Genomic DNA, 19,709 nt, shown 5'->3' with positions numbered 1-19,709 from the left:
TCCACATCCACTTCCATGTTCATCTCCTCCTGCCATTCTAACATGCCATCCTTCCTACTCTCTCTTCAGATGGCAAAACAAGCCTTCCTCATATTCTTTTACCTTAAGATCTGACTTTAATACCTGTCTGAACTGTGTTGAAGGACTTCAGGAACATCAGCCTAAACAGACTATGACAAAATATCCCAGGAGAAAATGAGCAAAAGTAAGAGACAGAGCATTGAAGAACATCTTAAAATACTATAGGAAAAAAGACAGAAAAAAGGACTAATACTTTAATCCCAGTGATCTTGGTATATGTTTTAAGAAATGTAACAATAAATGAAATATGAGAGGTTTCATTTATTTATTACTAAACTACTGAGAATGATAAAGGTAGGAAGTAATGCCTGTTACTAATTAGCTAATACTAAACAACTTAGGGAATCTGGCCACAGCATTAACATGAGTTCCACATAACATTAATCTCAAAACAAACCATAAATTTCTTTTTTGTTCATTCGAGTCTGATCCAAATCATACAAAATCTTCACCAAAGTTAAGCATTTGCTTAGACCTCATTCTGAAACTTCTACCCTACCTACCTATCCTCCTTTAAGTTGTCTATAAAGTTCTGACCTGCAACAGGAAGCCTATTAGCTAAATCAGTATGGGAGGAGGGCACTGCTGTCAAATAGCAGCTCATATCAGTATTGTAAAATATAAAAAATCTTTCATGAAATGGAAGATTGCATGGATATCCATAAGAAGCATGCCTGTTTTGAAATATGCCCTAGGAATCTTAGCACTACACAGTACCTACACAGAATTACTTTTTGGCAAAGAAAAAGTAATTCTCCAAAATTTTAAAATATTCCTGCACAATACCAGCTAAGGTCATTTTCATCCTGTATGACTTAGCGAGCTGTTGCATTATCATATCTATATTAGAATGATGATTCTCACCTCTAGGTTGATAGTCAAATAGGATTCTGATTACTAACTCAAATAAAAATACAGGGAGGGAACATCAAGTATCCATAAAAAATTGTTTACAGCAACTATAGTTATTCAGGTTATTTCTAGAGGAAGCCTATCCCCTGGGCCAATGTTTCTGTGGCATTTTTTTTATTACTACATATCTCAAAAGTGCCTTTCATGCTCAGCAGGCACATAATAGGCAAAGAACTGATAAACTGGAAAAGCTATCATAAGAATATAAATCAAAAATTCTATAAAATTTGGCTTATGTGACCAAACATGTCAAAAGCATGATATACTATATCAGTTATTCACCACCAACAAAAAGGAAAGTTGAAAGCATTATATTTTAATCCCAATTTTTATGCATATAGATTTTCTCCCCTTCATGTTTATCTTAAATATTTATGTGCTGTATTTCCCCAAATACATATTTTATTAGTATCTTTCCCTTAAACATGAAAAAAATCACAGCAATTTCTTTTCACATACAAAAACTTGTTCAGTAAAAAATATGACCAATTAAAGTTACTTCTCTAAAAATAAATCTAGTTCTTAACCATAAGCTAATGATGCTTAAAGGAAATCGCTCTTTTTTTTTTTAAAGATTTTATTTATTTATTTATTTGAGAGAGAGAGAGAGCACATGATGGGGCAAGGGTTAGAGGGAAAAGCAGACTCCCTGCAAGTTGACCACCAGATGGAACATCTCTCCTAGACTGCAACACAAGGAGAAACTGATGAGAAAAATCTAAGAGATTGTTTGTTAGGAGAGGAGTATAAGGGACACTACAGGAAGAAGCCATTTATAATCATTTTCTTCACGTAATTTAAAGCTGTGGACAGGGAGCCAAGTGATGGCAGGGGATGCAACTCCCACTAAGTAAGAATTAAGATAACCAGCTCTAATATAAGCAAAACAGAACTAATTATTCTCATAAATTCCCTTCAGAGTGTTAATACAAAACATGAACACTATGGTGCTGACAGCAAGCGGCAGGGAAGTGGTAGAAAATTTAGATCCAGCACTTTCCCTTAAAGTTAGATTAGCATATCATAGTAAAATCTATATTGGAAGAGTGCAAACAGAACTAGACAGAACATGATGGAACAAGTTTGGAAATCTGAAAGCCAAGAAACATTTTCAGATTATAATAACAGAGATTCTAAATGATAAATTACATTAACAACAATAGCTAAGATTTTTGAACATTTACATTAAATTCATTATCCAATTTAATCCCCCAACAACCTATATGAATCAAATTATTTCTCTATTTTACAAACAAGGAAGCAGAAGCTTTGAGGGGGACCTCAAGGATACATCTAGTTTAATGGCAGAGCTGTAAGTATCAGTTTCCACTTCAGAGCTCCTTTAAACATATTAAGCTAAATTTTTTTAATATTATGAGGTAACAGTGAATTTTTGAAACTATTGGTATAGACAAATACCAACATTAACTTGCATACATCAAGAGAACATATAAATATAAAATGCTAACTACCATCTGAGGTTTTAGCAAGTTGTAATCTCTTTGCTGGTGGAGGGTCTTGTCTCAATGTTGATGGCTACTGACTGGGTGGTAGTTGCTAAAGGTTGGAGTGACTGTGGCAATTTCTTAAAATAAGACAACTTTGCTGCATCGATCGACTCTTCCTTTCATGAATGATGTCTCTGTAGCATGCAATGCTGTTTGATAGCATTTTACCCACGGTAGAACTTCTTGGAGTCGATCCTCTCAAACCTTGCTGCTCCTTTATCAACTAAGTTTATGTAATATTCTAAATCCTTTGTTGTCATTTGAGAGCACTTCACTCTTCACACACTCTTCACAGTATCTTCACCAGGAGTAGATTCCATCTCAAGAAGCCACTTTCTTTGCTCATCCATAAAAAGCAACTCCCCATCCATGAAAGTTTTATCATATGATTGCAACAATTCAGTCCCATCTTCAGGCTCCACTTCTCATTCTAGTTCTCCTGCTATTTCTACCACACCTGCAATTACTTCTTCCAACTAAAGTCTCACACCCCTCAAAGTTATCCTTGAGTGTTGGAATCAACTTCTCCCAAACTTCCGTTAATGTTCATATTTTGACCTCTTCCCATGAATCATGAATGTTCTTAATGGAATCTAGAATGGTGAATCTTTCCAGAAGGATTTCAATTTACTTTGCTCAGATCTATCAGAGGAATCGCAATTTATGGCATCTATAGCCGTATAAAATGTATTTCTTAAATAATAAGACTTGAAAGTCAAAATGACTCCTTGATCCATGGGCTGCAGAATGAATGCTGTGTTGGCAGGCATGAAAGCAACATTAATCTCGTACATCTCCATCAGAGCTTTAAGGCTACCCAGTACATTGTCACTGAGTGGTAATATTTTAAAAGGAATCTTTTTCTGAGCAGTAGTTCTCAACGGTAGGCTTAAAATATTCAGTAAACCATGCTGTAAACAGATGTGTTGCCATCCAGGCTTTGTTGTTCCATTTCCAGAGCACAGGCAGAGTAGATTAAGCATAATTCTTAAGGGCCCTAGGATTTTCATAACAATAAAGGAACACTGGCTTCAACTTAAAGTCACCAGCTGCATTAATCCCTAAATGAGAGTCAGCCTGTCCTTTGAAGCTTTGAAGCTGGACATTGACTTCTCCTCTCTAGCTATAAAAGTCCTAGATGGCATCTCCTTCCAATAGACTATTCTTCCAGTACATTGAAAATCCGTTGTTGAGCATAACCACCTTCATTAATTATCATAGCTCCATCTTCTAGATAACTTGCTGCTTCCTTAACCTTGTATTTCTATGTTATAGAGATGGTTTCTTTCCTTAAACCTCATGAACCAACCTCTGCTAGTTCAAACTTCTCTTCTGCAGCTTCCTCACCTCTCTTAGCCTTCATAGAATTAAGGAGAGTTAGGGCTTTGCTCTGGATTAAACTATGGCACAAGGGAATGTTTTGGCTGGTTGGACCTTCTATCCAGACCACTAACTTTTCTCCATATCAGCAATAAGGCCATTTCACTTTCTTATGCATATGTTCACTGGGGCAACACTTAATTTCCTTCAAGAACCTTTCCTTTGCTTTCACAACTTGGCTGTTTGGCACAAGAGGCCTAGTTTTCAAACTATCTTTGACATACCTTCTTCACTAAGATTAATCATTTCTACCTTGAACTAAAAGTAAGAGATGTGCACTCTTCCTTTCACTTGAACATTTAGAGGCCATTGTAGGGTTATTAATCAGCCTAATTTCAATATTGTTGTGTCACAGGGAATAGGGAGGTCTGAGTATAAAGGGAGAGACACAGGAGAATGGCCAGTCAGTAGGATTCAAAACACATACAACATTTATTAATTAAGTTTGCCATCTTATACAGTCCCAGCTCATGGTGCCCCAAAACAATTACAATAGTAACATCAAAGATCACTGATCACGTATCACCATTAAGAAATGTAATAATGGCAAAAAAAAAGTCTCAAATAGTGCGAGAATTACCAAAATGTGACACAGAGACAGGTAGTGAGCAAATGGTGCCAACAGACTTGCTTGACATAGAATTGCTACAAACTTTTAATTTGTAAAAAACACATCCTGTGAAATACCAAAAAGTAAAGCACAATGAAATGAGGTAGGCCTATAAATTAAAAGTCTGAGGAAAGGGGGAGTGCCTGGGTGTCTCAGTTGGTTAAGCGACTGCCTTCAGCTCAGGTCATGATCCCAGAGTCCCAGGATAGAGTCCCAGATTGGGCTTCCCACTTAACAGGGAGTCAGCTTCTCCCTCTGACCCTCCCCCATCTTGCGCTCTCTCTCTCTCAAATAAATAAATAAAATCTTTAAAAAAATTTAAAAAAAAGTCTGAGGAAAGGGAAGGTATTAAATCCGGGTCTGAGTATTCAGAGTGGACCCATGCTACAAAGTCCCTATAGAGTCATTTAGTTTTATGCAAAAAAAAAAAAAAAAAAAGGAGAAAGGAAATAACTCTTACAGAAGAAATAAGGTTGTTGTATATTATAAAGATAATGTTTCATTCGTATATAAGAGAAAAAAAATACCTTACTGAAGGTTGCCAATTCACAACCCATTTGCTATATAACTTGAGGAAAAAATGCTAAATTCTTTATAATCTTTCCATTTGAAACATTACATATGGTGCATAAAATCAAATTTCCATCCAAATATCAGCATAAGTATAGTTGAATATAAAAGCATATGTCCACATTGAAATTTGTACATTGTCCATAATTACATTACCATTAATGGCCAAAAAGTGGAAACAACTCAAATGTCCATCAACTAATGAATGGATTAAAGAATATGTGGTGTATCTATGTAATGGAATATTACTCAGCATTTAAAAAGAAAAAGTACTGATACATAACTACAACATGGATGAACCTCAAAATTATTCTATGCAGTAAAAGAAGCCATACAGGAAACACCATTTTTTTTAAGATTTTATTTATTTATTTGACAGAGAGAGACAGAGGGAGAGAGCACAAGCCAAGGGGAGAGGCAGAGGGCGAAGCAGACTTCCCGCCGAGCAGAAAGCCCAATGCGGCGCTCGACCCAGGAACCCTGTGATCATGACCTGAGTCGAAGGCAGATGCTCAACCAACTGAGCCACCCAGGCACCCCAGGAAAGACCACTTAAATGAAATGTCAAGAAAAGTCAAATCCAAAAACACAGAATTTAGATTAGTGGTTGGCTAGGACTAGAGATGGGAATAGGGAATAACTAAAAACAAGAATAGAGGATCTTTTGGGGTGACAAAAGTATTCCAAAAATTGGATTATGGTAATAATTACACAACTCTGTAAACTTACTAAAATAACAAAATTGTACACATTAAATAGAAAAATTTATGGTAATGTAAATTATACTGCAATAAAGCCGTTACTATATATATGTATATATGTATATGTGTGTGTATGTAGTTCAATAATTTTAAAAATAATGTCCAATTAAGCTAAACTAAAATTTATGGCTCTCTACCTTCATTAATGAAGAACAATGCCTTTAAACAACATTTCAGAAAATGCTTAAAAGTAAATTTGCATACATGGTTTCTGACAGTCCTCACAACAAATAGGTGAGGTGGAAGGAGGGCTTATTAGACCCATTTTACAAATGAGGAAACCAAGGCTCAAATGTTAAATGACTTCATTTAAGATTCCATGTCTAAGGTGGGAACGAGGACTAATCCAATACTTGTTCTACTACATCACATTGTGTCTCCAACCACATAAAATGGAACAATGAAGACATTTAATAGAATAAATCTTAAATGGATTATCTAATTAGATAGAGTAATACTGTAACATACATCACCCTTGCCTTCAAACCAAAAAAACTTTTTTTTCAATCTTCTATACATGACTCTAGAGTAATTCTGTAATCAATTGCAAGTAAATTAAAGTACTTTCTCATATTCAGCGAAGAATGTAAATGAATATCAGCAAACTAATTGGTCTTCAGAAATTTAGAAACCAATGTAATTTCAATCTTTCCTTTGCCAGGGAACATATGTGCGAACTGAGATACTCCAGAGTTATGATTCAAATTTTATTCTTTTATAAAAATAACAGTACAGTAACTATATTCATAAATTCCTTTTTTAAATTAGGCACATATCTAATGTACTAGTGTTCCTTCAGGGTTAAACAGGATACATTAAAAGCCAATATCAACTAACAAACTAGCAGCATTTTATTTTTACTAATGAAAAAGCATTTAAATCTATTTCTGCAGTTTGTACTTTCAATCACCTAAAAGAAATTTAAGAAGGACAAATGGTTGTAAAAATTATACACGATAGTATGAATTTTTAAATTATTATTGAAGTAGTATCTTTCAAAATGTCTAAATTACACATTATTCTAAATTATAACATAGTACAAAAACTTTGCAGGACTAAGTTAGTCCAATTAGTAACTGGATAGAGGCAATTTGTTAGGACCCCAGACTCACAAGATAGATTCCCCTATCTATTCCTGGGATAGGTTCAAATCCCAGTTCCACCTTTTGTAGCTATGTGACTTTAGAAAGTAATTAAACTTCTCTGTGCCATACCAGAAAATTGGAATATAAGTATCTACCTCATAGGAGATTTAGGAGGATTAACTAAGCTCATACATGTAACACACTTAGAATAGTTCCTGGTACATAATAGGTACTTTATGAGTTAGCTTGTATTATCTTTATTTTCTAAGGTCACAGAGTTTTGTTATAAGACATTCAACTAAATGGTAGAATAATTGACTCTGCCCTTATTACTAATGGAATATAATGTTTATTGTTCAGGAGCTAATGAGTCACTTGAAGTAAAGATTGTCTTTTATCAATAGTTAACAGTTTCTGTTGTTGTTTTTAAGAAAAATAATTCCAGGGGCACCTGGGTGACTCAGTTGTTAAGTGTCTGCCTTCGGCTCAGGTCATGATCCCAGGGTCCTGGGATCGAGCCCGGCATTGGGCTCCCTGCTCGGCGGGAAGCCTGCTTCTCCCTCTCTCACTCCCTCTGCTTGTGTTCCTTTTCTTGTTGTGTCTCTCTCTGTCAAATAAATAAATAAAATCTTTAAAAAAAATTAAAAATAAAAATAAAAATTTAAAGAAGAAAAATAATTCTAATGTATTTACTATAAAATAATGGAGTATGCCACAGATAGAGTATACATGTAAATGTCTTACTTCACAATGAAATAACATCAACTTTACTTTATAATTTAGAACACTGTTCTAAATATTAGTTCCTCTTCACCAAAGAAAGTCTAGGGTGTTAAAAAAGAAGTTGAAGTTTTCTCGGTCATCTGAATCATCAATAAAATCTATAAAGCTTGCTACATGGGATGACAAGAAAGACAATGTCTTTCACTAATACTAAAGTAAAAGAACTAAAAAATGTGAGATACTACTATTACTTTGCAGGTTTCAGGATGTTACATTTAATAGTGAGGAACATCAATATAAAATGGAAAACATTCCATCATAAATTCGGCCATAGAGATTTTTCCCTATGATTATAATTTCATGGATAACTCATGAAGTTATTTTTCTACAACCCAATACTTCAGTGTTTTTTTTGTAAACCAACCTGCGTCTACTCTAACATCTTCACAGATTGTATCTGAAAAGTAAATATGCCTCAAGTACAATAATACATCAGCTTCAGAAAATTAACCACAAGGGCACCTTTCCTTCAGTCACATGTGGATCATGTATATCTCTCTACACCTCATGCGCTTTGTGTTTTTAGGTATAGCAAGCCTGCAATTTACACAACCCTTCTCTGGGTTTCTTTAACAAACTGAATTTTTCTTCTTAGATTCCTTACAAATCTTAAAAAATTATGTTTTCCATCACCAAATGAAAGAAGTCAATCAGATTAATAAGACCTTTCTGACACAGGTATTTTCTCCTACTCTGCCTTAATTCTCCAGAGTGACTAATAAGGTGCTCTGCATGTTGTATAAACTCAAAAACAAAAGTGTATGATGAACAAATGAATGTACTGATGTTGACATCAGAATAAACTCATACTTTTTAACATATAGATAAGTATAAATATTAATATAGATAGAGAAATATAGATGTGTGTGTTTGTGTGATTAATATCACTAATATTGGGACAAAACAATATATGCACACTGAGAAGGACACAATATCACTTTTGTGCTATTCCTATAAAAAATTCATAGCTTGAGAGGACCTGAATAGATATTTTTCCAAAAAAGACATATGGATGACCAAAAGACACATGAAAAGATGCTCAACATCATTCATCATCAGGGAAATGAAAATCAAAACCACAATGAGATATCTTACACCTGTCAGAATGGCTAGAATCAAAAAGACAAGAGCACTGGGTGTTATATGCAACCAATGAATCACTGAACACTACATCAAAAACTAATGATGTTCTATATGCTGGCTAATTGAACATAATAAAAAATTTTAATTAAAAAAAATAAAATACTGCTTATGGGAAAAAAAGACAAGAAATAACAAGTGTTAACAAGGATGTAGAGAAAAGGGAACCCTTGTGTATTGTTGGTGGGAACATAAATTGGTGCAGCTACTGTGGAAAACAGTATAGAGTTTCCTCAAAAAGCTAAAAATACAAATACCATTTAATCTAGTAATTCTACTACTGGGTATTTACCCAAAGAAAATGAAAACACGAATTCAAAAAGATATATGCACCCCTATATTTACTGCAGAATTATTTACAATAACCAAGATATGGAAGCAACCTAAGCGTTCATTGACAGATGAATGGATAAAGAAGGTGTGTATGGGGCACCTGGGTGGCTCAGCTGTTAAGCGTCTGCCTTTGGCTCAGGTCACGATCCCAGGCTCCTGGAATTGAGCCCCACATTGGGCTCCCTGCTCCACGGGAAGCTGCTTCTCCCTCTTCCACTCCCCCGTTTGTGTTCCTGCTCTCGCTATCTCTCTCTCTGTCAAATAAATAAATAAAATCTTTAAAAAACAAAATTTTTGTAAAAAAAGGTGTGTATTTGTGTGCGTATGTATGTGGGTATGTAATGGAATATTATTCAGCCATAACAAAGAATGGGGCCTTGAAATTTGCAACAACATGGATGAGCCTAGAGGGTATTATGCTAAGTGAAATTAGTCAGACTGAAAAAGACAAATACCAAATGATTTCACTTATATGCGGAATCTAAAAAGCAAAACAAATGAACAAACAAACCAAAACAGAAATAGACCCATAAATACAGAGAACAAATTGATCGTTGCCAGAGGAGAAAGGGGTAGGGGAAGTGAGGTGAGGGAATGGGCAAAACGGGTGAAGGGGAGTGGGAGGTACAGGTTTACAGTTATGGAATGAAAAAGTCGTGGGGATGAAAGCTTCAGCATAGGAACTAGTTAGTTGATGGTATTATAACAGTGTGACAGATGGTAGCTACACTGTGAGCATACCATACAGTACAGAGTTGTTGAATCACTATGTTGTACACCTAAAACTAATATAACATTGTATGTCAACCATACTTCAATTTAAAAAATACTAAAAAAAATTCATAGCCTGAATTTAACCATGAAAATATGGGACAAACCCAAATTGAAGGATATTCTTGCAAATATCAGCCTATGCCCTTAAAAAAAAAAAAAGGTCAAGAAACACAGAGAAAAGCTGAGACTCTTTCAGATTAAAGGAGACTAAAGAAACACGAAAACAATGCAATGTGTGGCCCTTGTTGGATCCTGGACTATGAAAAAATAGTCATAATTTTGGGACAACTGACAAAATCTAACTATGTGTAGACTCTAAATTAGATTAACAGTATTGTATCAGTTATTAAATTTCCTGATGTGGATAACTATATTGAAGTTATTCAGGATAATATCCTTGTTCTTAGAAACATGCAATAAAGTATTTAGGATAAAGAGAGCATAGTGTCTCCAATTTACTCTCCAAAAGTTCAAAAAAAGAAAGAGAATAAATAGTACACAATGTAAACAAAAAATCTGGGTAAAAGGTATATGAGTAAACAAGAGTTCCTTAAACTACTCCTGTGAATTTTTATAATTTTGAAATTATACCAAAATTAAAATCCAAAAATGCATCTGTCAAAGAGAAAAAGAGAAGTACTCTTTCTAAAATGCCTATTCAATCAAAAAGATGATCTTGATCTTTTAAATAGAGGTAATTTCTAATATGTTAGAATTTCCTGATTTCACTATCTTTGGTCAAATTTATTTTGCAAAGTGGTATATAATGTTATATACTAATTTTAATATATTTAGAATGTTTCTTCAGATAAGACACAGAAACAATTAAGTTTTACATTTATTTGTGATAGACACCTCTTGTTTTTGCCTGCCAGCATCTTTAAGTCCTTTCTCAGGAAACAACAGCACCCTTTTTTTCCCCATTAGCATGCTACCCTTCCCTCACTTCATGTGATTCTATAAGGGCTGTCAATATTTTTACTCTATCTTGCTCTCCTCAGGGGTGGGCACAAGACCTAGGTTGACCAATCAATCAGAACATCTTGACCCAGACAGAGCCCATCACTGTGTTTGAGGAGACTTACATAGAGGATAGAAGGTAATCATCAGCTGATAAAAAACAAGAGAGGTGGGAGCTCTCTTTGCTACCTCAGGGAGGAAGTCAGTCTAAGAACAGAGGTAACCCAGAGAAAAGCAAAGGCTAGTTTGTGCTGCATTCCCAAGATGGAGTTTAATTAAAAAATACGTTAAAATGTTCTTTAGTTTTAAATCAAATTCAAAAGGAGAACTTGAATGTTCTTTTTACTGTCTTATTGCAAACTTCTCCCCAAACATACCACATAAAGAAATGAGCCAACACAATGGCAGCACATGAGAAAAAATTAACATTACCATGATGATTGATGATGGTATTATTCCCTCAGATCCATGGAATACCTACCTACATACATGCAATGCTAAGAACAAGACTTGGCACGTAATGGGTGCTCAATCAATATTTGCTGAATGAATGAAGGCTGGTGACACTCAGTTCTCACAAACTACTACTTTTATCAAAAATTGAATTGCCTAGAAATAATAACTGATGGAGAATGCACATATCCTCCTCCCTTTGAAATACAGTCTGAATTTCAGACACAGATCTCTCTGGATCTCTCTGGATCTCCTTATTAAGAGCATAAATGCTGTTTCAGTTAGGTAGATCAGTAAATACTAAGAAAATTAGTAGGTCTATGAAATCTAAGTCAAATGGCTATTAACACAATCAGCCCTAATGAGTGTTCTATTACTCTCTCCTGCCTGCACCCATTTTCCCTCAGTGTGTGACTGATGAGGATGTTTAGATGAATAGACAAATAGATGCCTTCTTGTAGACACCTCACATTACTGTTTATTTATTTATAATAATAATCTTATATTACTTATAATAATTTATAATAATAATATATAATAATAATAATAATCATTTATTAATACCTTTAAGGATAACAAAAGAATTCTGGTTATATAGCATTTGCTGAGATTTTAAGGTATCCTGAATCAATTTCCAAATATCTTTATTTACATATTGAGGCAACCAATTTCTAAATACTATTTCTTTCCCAGACTGAAAAAATATAATCATTATATTTGATAACTTTCTTCATAGCACTTAATATAATTCTCTAAACAATTATTTCTGTATTTATTTGATAATTACTCTAAATTGTAACTTTCATGAACAAAGATTGTGTTGTTAATCTTCATTATCCAAGCACCAAGCCTGGCCCATAGTTGGTGCTCGATAAATGCTTGTTAAATGAATAAATGGGCTTGCCAATTTGCCCAGTTCTTGTGAAAATATTCAAGAAACATTTCATTCAACCCAAATTCATTTAGTCCCTACTACTATTTTTTAAAAGTATATATTAGAAGATTAGAAGTGCTTCCAAATTAATCGGGGACTTAGATATCTGTATGTCACTCAAAGCACTTAGCACATAAATCACATATAATAAAAGTCACTCTGTTTTATCTATAAAATGCAACAGGGAAAATTTAACAACATACCAGAATTTAGAGATGACCTGACTTCTTTTTGTTCATTTGTGCCATGTCCTTCATTCACTCAATATTACTTATCTACTTTCTATAGCCAAGCACCATACTAAGTACTAGAAATACCAAAGCACATGAGATACAGGTTAGTGCGGGAGATGTTAAAAAAAATAACAATGACATACATAACATAAAACCTCTGTAATAAGAGCATTACACCAGGGGCGCCTGGGTGGCTCCTTCAGTTAAGCATCTAACTCTTGATTTCAGCTCAGGTCATGATGTCAGGGTTCTAGGCTGCATGCTCCACGGGGAATCCCTCCCTTTCCCTCTCCCTCCCCCCTACTCATGCTCTCTCTCTCTAAAATAAATAAATAAATCTTAAAAAAATAGAAGCATTACACAAAATAGCTGCTGGAGCACAATTCAGTAGAGAGGCACTCTCCCTGGTAGAGAAGAAAAATCAGGAAACTTCAAAGGGTTTCGATGATCAGGCAGAAAAGAGAATTATTAATTCCATACAAAGGGAATAGAGTATATGCTTGGTTCTTCAAAACTAGAATGCTTCTTCTCTTTGGCCAATGCTGTTCTGTGATTCTTTTAGATGAGAAGAAAACTACAGGAGCAGGGTCTAGCTATTGAGGACTTGTCTTCCTGACTTTCTATCAAATATGGCAAGCAATATCCATCTATTGCCTGCTTTGCCTCTACCCTCTGTCTGAAGGTAAGATTCTTAAAGTACCCAAATGGAGTAAAACACCAAAGCTGGTATCACTCACTCTACAATGAACAAAGAGGTCATCTGCTACTCACAGCTGGGTCACTGTGGCCATGAGTCACCATTCTGAGGCGAAGGCGGACAGAGAGAGGCATTATAAGCATTCTTATTGCTTTTAGCAGAGTAAAAATTACTGGCCCCCAGGGCTTTCAAATCACAACTCCATTACTTCATGTTCTATTCTGAGGAGAAAGTTGTTGCCTACTCTTTTATACAAAGCACAACAAACACAATTTCTAAATGAAAGGATTTTAGGCAGGAGATTTATGGACATTATACATTCTCCCATGTTGCCAAGAGACATCATGTTTCTAGAAATGGCCTTTAAGACAAGACACCTTGGCTTAGTAAGAACCAGGATCAACCTGTTAATTACATGCTGTTATGGGGGTGTCATAGGCCCCTAAGGAATAGAGTTTAGTCAAAGGTCATAAAGCATGAAACAAACACATGGATGTTCTAGGACAAGGACTGTTCGGAGACCAGAAAGAAGTTGCATATGGTTAGAACAGAGAAGAAATGAGTAGAAACAGAAAATGATGTTGGAAGATTAGGACTAACCTGTGAAGAGATTTGCATCCTATGATTACAAGATTATTATGACTTTATCCTGCTAGCAATGGAGAACCAACAACACTTTCAAAGCAGAGAAATTAAACAATATGTTTAGATGATAACCATGGTGGCAGCATGGAAAACTGACTGAAAAAGAGAAGACCCTGGGAGCAAAGGAGATAATTTAACTGAAGAAGCTGACTCAACCTCAAGGAGTGAGTTAACATGGTAGAACCAACTGTGGGATTTCTCTGCTTATAAAAGAGAATATTCTAGCCTGATTTTATTTAGACCAATTTGAAAATGCATAATCTAATAGTACTTATACATTTCTTGGATCTGTCTACTCACTGATTAACATTAAGATGTAAAATCTCTTGGGGCACCTGGGTGGCTCAGTCGGTTAAGAGTCTGCCTTCAGCTCAGGTCATGATCTCCGGGTCCTGGGATCAAGCCCTGCGTTGGGCTCCCTACTCAATGGGGAGTGTGCTTCTCCTTCTCCCTCTGCCCCTCCCCCCATTCATGTGCTCATGCTCTCTCAAATAAATAAAATCTTTAAAAAAAAAAAGATGTAAAATCTCTCTACTAATGTTTAAGTACTGCATATATGTTTCCTAAAAAGCACTTTTCTTATTTCAGAAATTGAAAAACATTTACAGGTAACCAAGTAGAAATTTAAAAGTACTGTGCCATCAGTTTGGCTATTAAAAAAGTAAGAAAAGGAAAATTAACGTTAGTCTAGAGAGCAGAGTTATCAGATACTGTTTCAAAGAAATGCCAAGGGATTCTTAACCAGCAAATGAACAGCCACCAAAGATAACATGATGGGCTTTTAATTTAATGTTCCAGCTGCTGGATATATTGGTTTTATTGTTTTCCAATATCAGTGAAGTCTGTCAAGCCTCTGTTATTTAATCGAGCTGTCAAGGCCACAGAAAAGACCATTCTAAAACTTCTGTTATGGCAATAGCAACTTGCAACAATTCAGTTATCTGAACTACTTGAAACACTTTGTCTTATCTCACAAAGAATGTGTCAAGAAAGTGATAACTTGGAAGAGTGGTTGAACCTATTTGGAAATTTAAGTATTTGTTTGTTCCCTTAAATTATAAGCATTGTCTAAAACTTGCTTTTTCTAGATAGAGTAGGTGTGAAAATATCTCTAAAGGAAAGGAAGCACATTAGGAAATTTAGATTCATTATAAGTAATAAAATCCTGTATTTTTAAGATTTTTAAAATGGAAACAATAATACACTTCAAAATTTATTTAAAAGGAAGCCCTACGTAGCTAGTTTTGTGGGGAGGGAGACTAAAAGAAGAAGGTAGAAGTTTATTCTAGCAATTCATCTGGCTTACTGGCTAGAATTTAGAAAAGAGATCTTTTTAAAAGAAGAAAACTCCATTTACAAAATGAAAAGTAGATTTTAGGAATTGGAAAAAAATCCTGTTCTGGATTGTAATGATTAATTCCTTTGTAATCTAACTGATGCATAAAGAAATTACCACTGTGGAGGTAATAAATAGGAGAAAACACCTGGGGTGCCTAATAGAGTTTTTGTTTTATAATGTGGATATTAAAAATCCAAAAGTGATGCACTATTGATGGGAAAGCAAACCACTGCAGCCACTATGGAGAATAGTATGGAAGTTTCTCAAAAAGTTAAAAATAGAAATACCCTACAACCCAGGAATTGCACTACTAGGTATTTACCCAAAGGATAAAAAATACAGATTTGAAAGGGTACATGCACCCTGATGTTTCTAGCAGCATTATCAACAATAGCCAAACTATGGAGAGAACTCAAATGTCCATCAACTGATGAATGGATAATGAAAATGTGGTGTGTGTGTGTATATATACATACATATATATCTATTACTATACACACACACACACACACACACACACATATAATGGAATATTACTCATCCACCAAAAAGAATGAAATCTTGCCATTTGCAATGACATGGATGGAGCTAGTATATTATACTAAGCAAAATCAGTCAGAGAAAGACAAATACCATAATATCTCACTCATGTGAAATTTAAGAAAGAAAACAGATGAACATATGGGAAGGGGAAAAAGAAAAAAAGGAGAGAAGAAAATAAACCATAAGAGACTCTTGAACAAACTGAGGGTTGATGGAGGGAGGTGGGTGGGGGATGGGCTAGATGTCTGATGAGCATTAAGGAGGGCACTTGTGATGAGCATTGGGTACTGTATAAAGTGATGAATCACTGAATTCTCCAAAAACAAATACTGCACTGTATATTAACTGAAATTTAAATTAAAAATTTTTTAAAAATAAATAAAAAGCCAAGAGTGTACATACTGTTGTCATTTTTGCCATAAGAAAAAGCACTTTCGCCGAATGGCTTTCTCTATCTCCTCTTCTCCCCTGATTTCCTTCTACCTGAACACCTGAAATATGATTCCAGTTGTCCAAAAGAAAACTTTTTATTATTATTATTCTAACAATAATTGGAATTTTCTCCATTTTTTTCAAGATCAAAAAACCACCTGCTGTATAACTAGCTAAAAGCAACTGTGGCTAGAGTCAAAACTTCCTCACCAGGCACAGGGTAAAATGTGAATTACTCCTGAGGGAGGGAAAAATCACCATAATCATCAGCTATCACTTAAGGTGCTCTCTCTTCTTTTCTCATTGCAAGATTCCCAACCTAATGCAAATTTCTGTATTTTACTATTCTGATAACACTGGGGAATTGTTATGGGCACACATATAAGGAAAAAGAATACTACACTTTCTAACTAAGGATTAAAGTTTGCCGGTCACAGCAGCAGTATTCCTGGGAAGAATATCAGTGTTGGCAGGTGGAAGGGTGCAAGGAAAGAAACATCTCCCTTAAAGCAGTGTTTCTCACACTTTCACATGCATTAGAATCATCTGGAGGGCTTGATAAAGCACATATTGCAGAGCTACATCTCCAGTGTCTGATTCAGTAGGTCTGGGATGGAACTTGAGATTCTGCATTTCTAACAAGCTCCCAAGTGATGTCAATGCTGCTGATGTACTCCACAAACTACACTTGAATTAGCAAGTTTCATGATTGCCTCCTTAAAATCACTTCCATGTGTAAGAAAAGTACACAAGTTCATCTAGGAAAATCAGTCTCTGACTTCTAAATGTAACATGTTAACAATTCCCCATAAACTATATACAAAATATATATAATTAAAGCAGGAATTAGTGTGACTTTATAATAGTAGAAAGTTACAAGAAAGTCTTGAAACAAAGACGCAATTTCATTAGCTAACCAGTTAGCACATTCATGATACACCAGGCTGAAAATTTCACTGTACAGGAAAAAAACTCTGCATTTTTTTCTAGATTCTCTAAGTTATTAAAACTGTCAATTTGATTTTGAAATAGAGTACTCATTTCTTATCACTTTCACTTAGTGCAGGGTAATAAATTTTTTCATTTATCTAAGATAAATGGATAGAAACCAGGTGCTTTTACTTCATAAACTATAAGAAAATTATTGTAGATCACTAATGGTCACAGCTGAGTCCTATTTTACTTGACTCTCTGTAGGTACCAGCTATCTTTTGAAGGATGCCTAAAAGATCCACTCATTTTACTGCAAGCAAAGATGAAATGAAATAGGAGTAACTGGGCACACACCGTATAGCTCGACAATTCCTCCATGAGTCCCCACCCCCAAGAGTGAGGAAATCTGTTTAATACACAACTGCTCTAGGAATCCACTCTGAATCCAAAGCCCCAAATAAGTTTCTATATTCCAGAATATTCCTGGAGGTAATAATATGCCAGAGACAAGAAGTATTAAAAACTACAGGATTGTGATTAAATATATCATATTGTTTGATACCACTGGATAGTATCCTGGCCTTACTCAAACAAATGTATTAAATTTTGGCTCCTTTGCTTTATGAAAATTAAAAAAACTATTACTGCTGAGAAATTCCACTGCTTTCTCGATTCTTTTTCCTCTCAATTTTTATGGTGCTTGTAGATATTTTTCTCATATAAATACTGTTTTTACACAGAGTAAACAAAATAGGTAGGATCCAAAAATATTCAACCCTGTTAGGTACAGGGTCTCGTTATTTCTAAATCAGTCATAGAAGGGCAAAACTTGCCAATGAACTGGGGGTCTGAGGGATTCAAATCCACCCATGCCTGGCTGCAGTCTGGCACCACCTACCGACAGCTGTCTTCTCCAGACTTAGTACACATGACAATGATTTGTGAGTCCTGGGGCTGGCTAGACTTGCAGAAAAGCAGTGATGATCACAGAAAACCTCAGTTAGTTGGCTCTAGTTCTGTTATGCTGTTCCTGGGAGACTGGGCTCAGGGTCCACCTTTCATCTCCCTGCTCCTACAGAGAAAGTCTCCCCACCAAACCTCCCCTTCCCCCCACATCTCCCTTAGAAATAAGGGCTGGAAGACAGAAGCCAATCACTTATTGCATTATATCTAAATAAGAATAAAAATCAATTAGCATAAACATTGACAAACAATATTTATATGAATAAAGATATCAAATATCTCTTGACTGATAATCAGAGCACATAAATGTAGCAGTTCAGAAATTTACAAAAGGCACCCTAGGTCAATATGGTCCTACCTAATTCCAAAAGTTTGCCTTATAATTTTGGGGACTTTTACTATTTAAAATATTTTTCTATTAACTAACAAACAATAAAAGGGAAATCATTTATATACCATTAATGAATTGAAAATATATAAATGAGAGGGGGGCGGAGAAAGATGGCGGAGGAGTAGGAGACCTAGATTTCGTCTGGTCTCAGGAATTCAGCTGAATAGGGATCAAACCATTCTGAACACCTACGAACTCAACAGGAGATCAAAGAGGAGAGTAACAACAACTCTCTGAACAGAGAAGTGACCACTCACTGGAAGGTAGGACGTGCGGAGAAGTTAATCCGAGGCGATATTCGAGAGGATAGATGGCGGGGGAGGGGCCTCCGCCGGCTGCTTCTGGCAAGTGCTAGAGCCCGGAGCACAAAATCGGACCTTTTAGAAGTCAGCTCCGCTGAGGGACGTCGCTCCAGTGGCTAAGCGGGGGTGGAACCCTCGCAGGACGGTGGGGTCTCAGGACCCTTGGGGTCACAGAAAGACCGGGGGAGCCTGAGTGCACCAGAGCTCCCAAGTATCGGAGCGGGGAAGCCAGCTGCAGAGACGGAGCTGAGGCGGAGGCTCTCAGCTTGGGGTTGCCATAAACTGTGATCCGCGGCCCAGTCGGGCCACTGCTCCTGCAGCAGGGACCCAACAAGCGGCAGAGCCGGGGAGACTCCCCTTCCTCCCCCGGGGAGGAGCGGCGCGGGAACGCACCGCAGGGATCTGCTGGGTTTGGAGACTCCACACGGGGTCGGGTGCCAGAGATACAAACGCTCGGTCACAGGCTGGGTGAGCACGGAATGCGGCCGGAGACCGGGGACAAGGGAGTGACTGCTTTTCTCTGGGGGCGCACTGAGGAGCGGGGCCCCGAGTTCTCAGCTCCCCCGGGTGGAGATTGGGAGGCCACCATTTTTGCCCTGGTCCTCCAAGCCTGTACGGAGAGCTTGCAGGGAACAAAAGCTCCTGAGATCAAACCTGAGCAGCTTGCTTAGCCCGAACCGACACGGACGGGGCAATTCAGCCTCCGGCAAAGACATTTGGAAACCACAGCAACAGGCCCCTCCCCCAGAAGATCAGCACGAACAGCCAGCAAGCCAAGACCAAGTTTACCGATCAAGGAGAATGGGAGAACTCCAGCGCTAGGGGAATACTGCACATAGAATTCATGGCTTTTTGACATGTATCACATGACCTCACTGATATGAGGAATTCTTAATCTCAGGAAACAAACTGAGTGTTACTGGAGTGGTTGGGGGTGGGAGGGATGG

General features: G+C 36.4%; 1 protein-coding gene across 3 annotated transcripts in view; it reads right to left on the bottom strand.

The window, feature by feature from the left end:
• Window positions 1-19,709, bottom strand: part of CTNNA3 (catenin alpha 3) — a 2,007,818-nt gene that overhangs the window by 1,599,629 nt on the left and 388,480 nt on the right. The gene's annotated exons all lie outside the window — the stretch shown is intronic.

The sequence above is a fragment of the Callorhinus ursinus genome, unplaced genomic scaffold, assembly GCF_003265705.2.
Source record: "Callorhinus ursinus isolate GAN/ISIS: 27379988/994484 unplaced genomic scaffold, GSC_fseal_2.0 scaffold31, whole genome shotgun sequence".
Classification (NCBI taxonomy): domain Eukaryota; kingdom Metazoa; phylum Chordata; class Mammalia; order Carnivora; family Otariidae; genus Callorhinus; species Callorhinus ursinus.
Note: the sequence above shows the minus strand (reverse complement) of the source record. Positions and strands in the feature narration are given on the sequence as shown.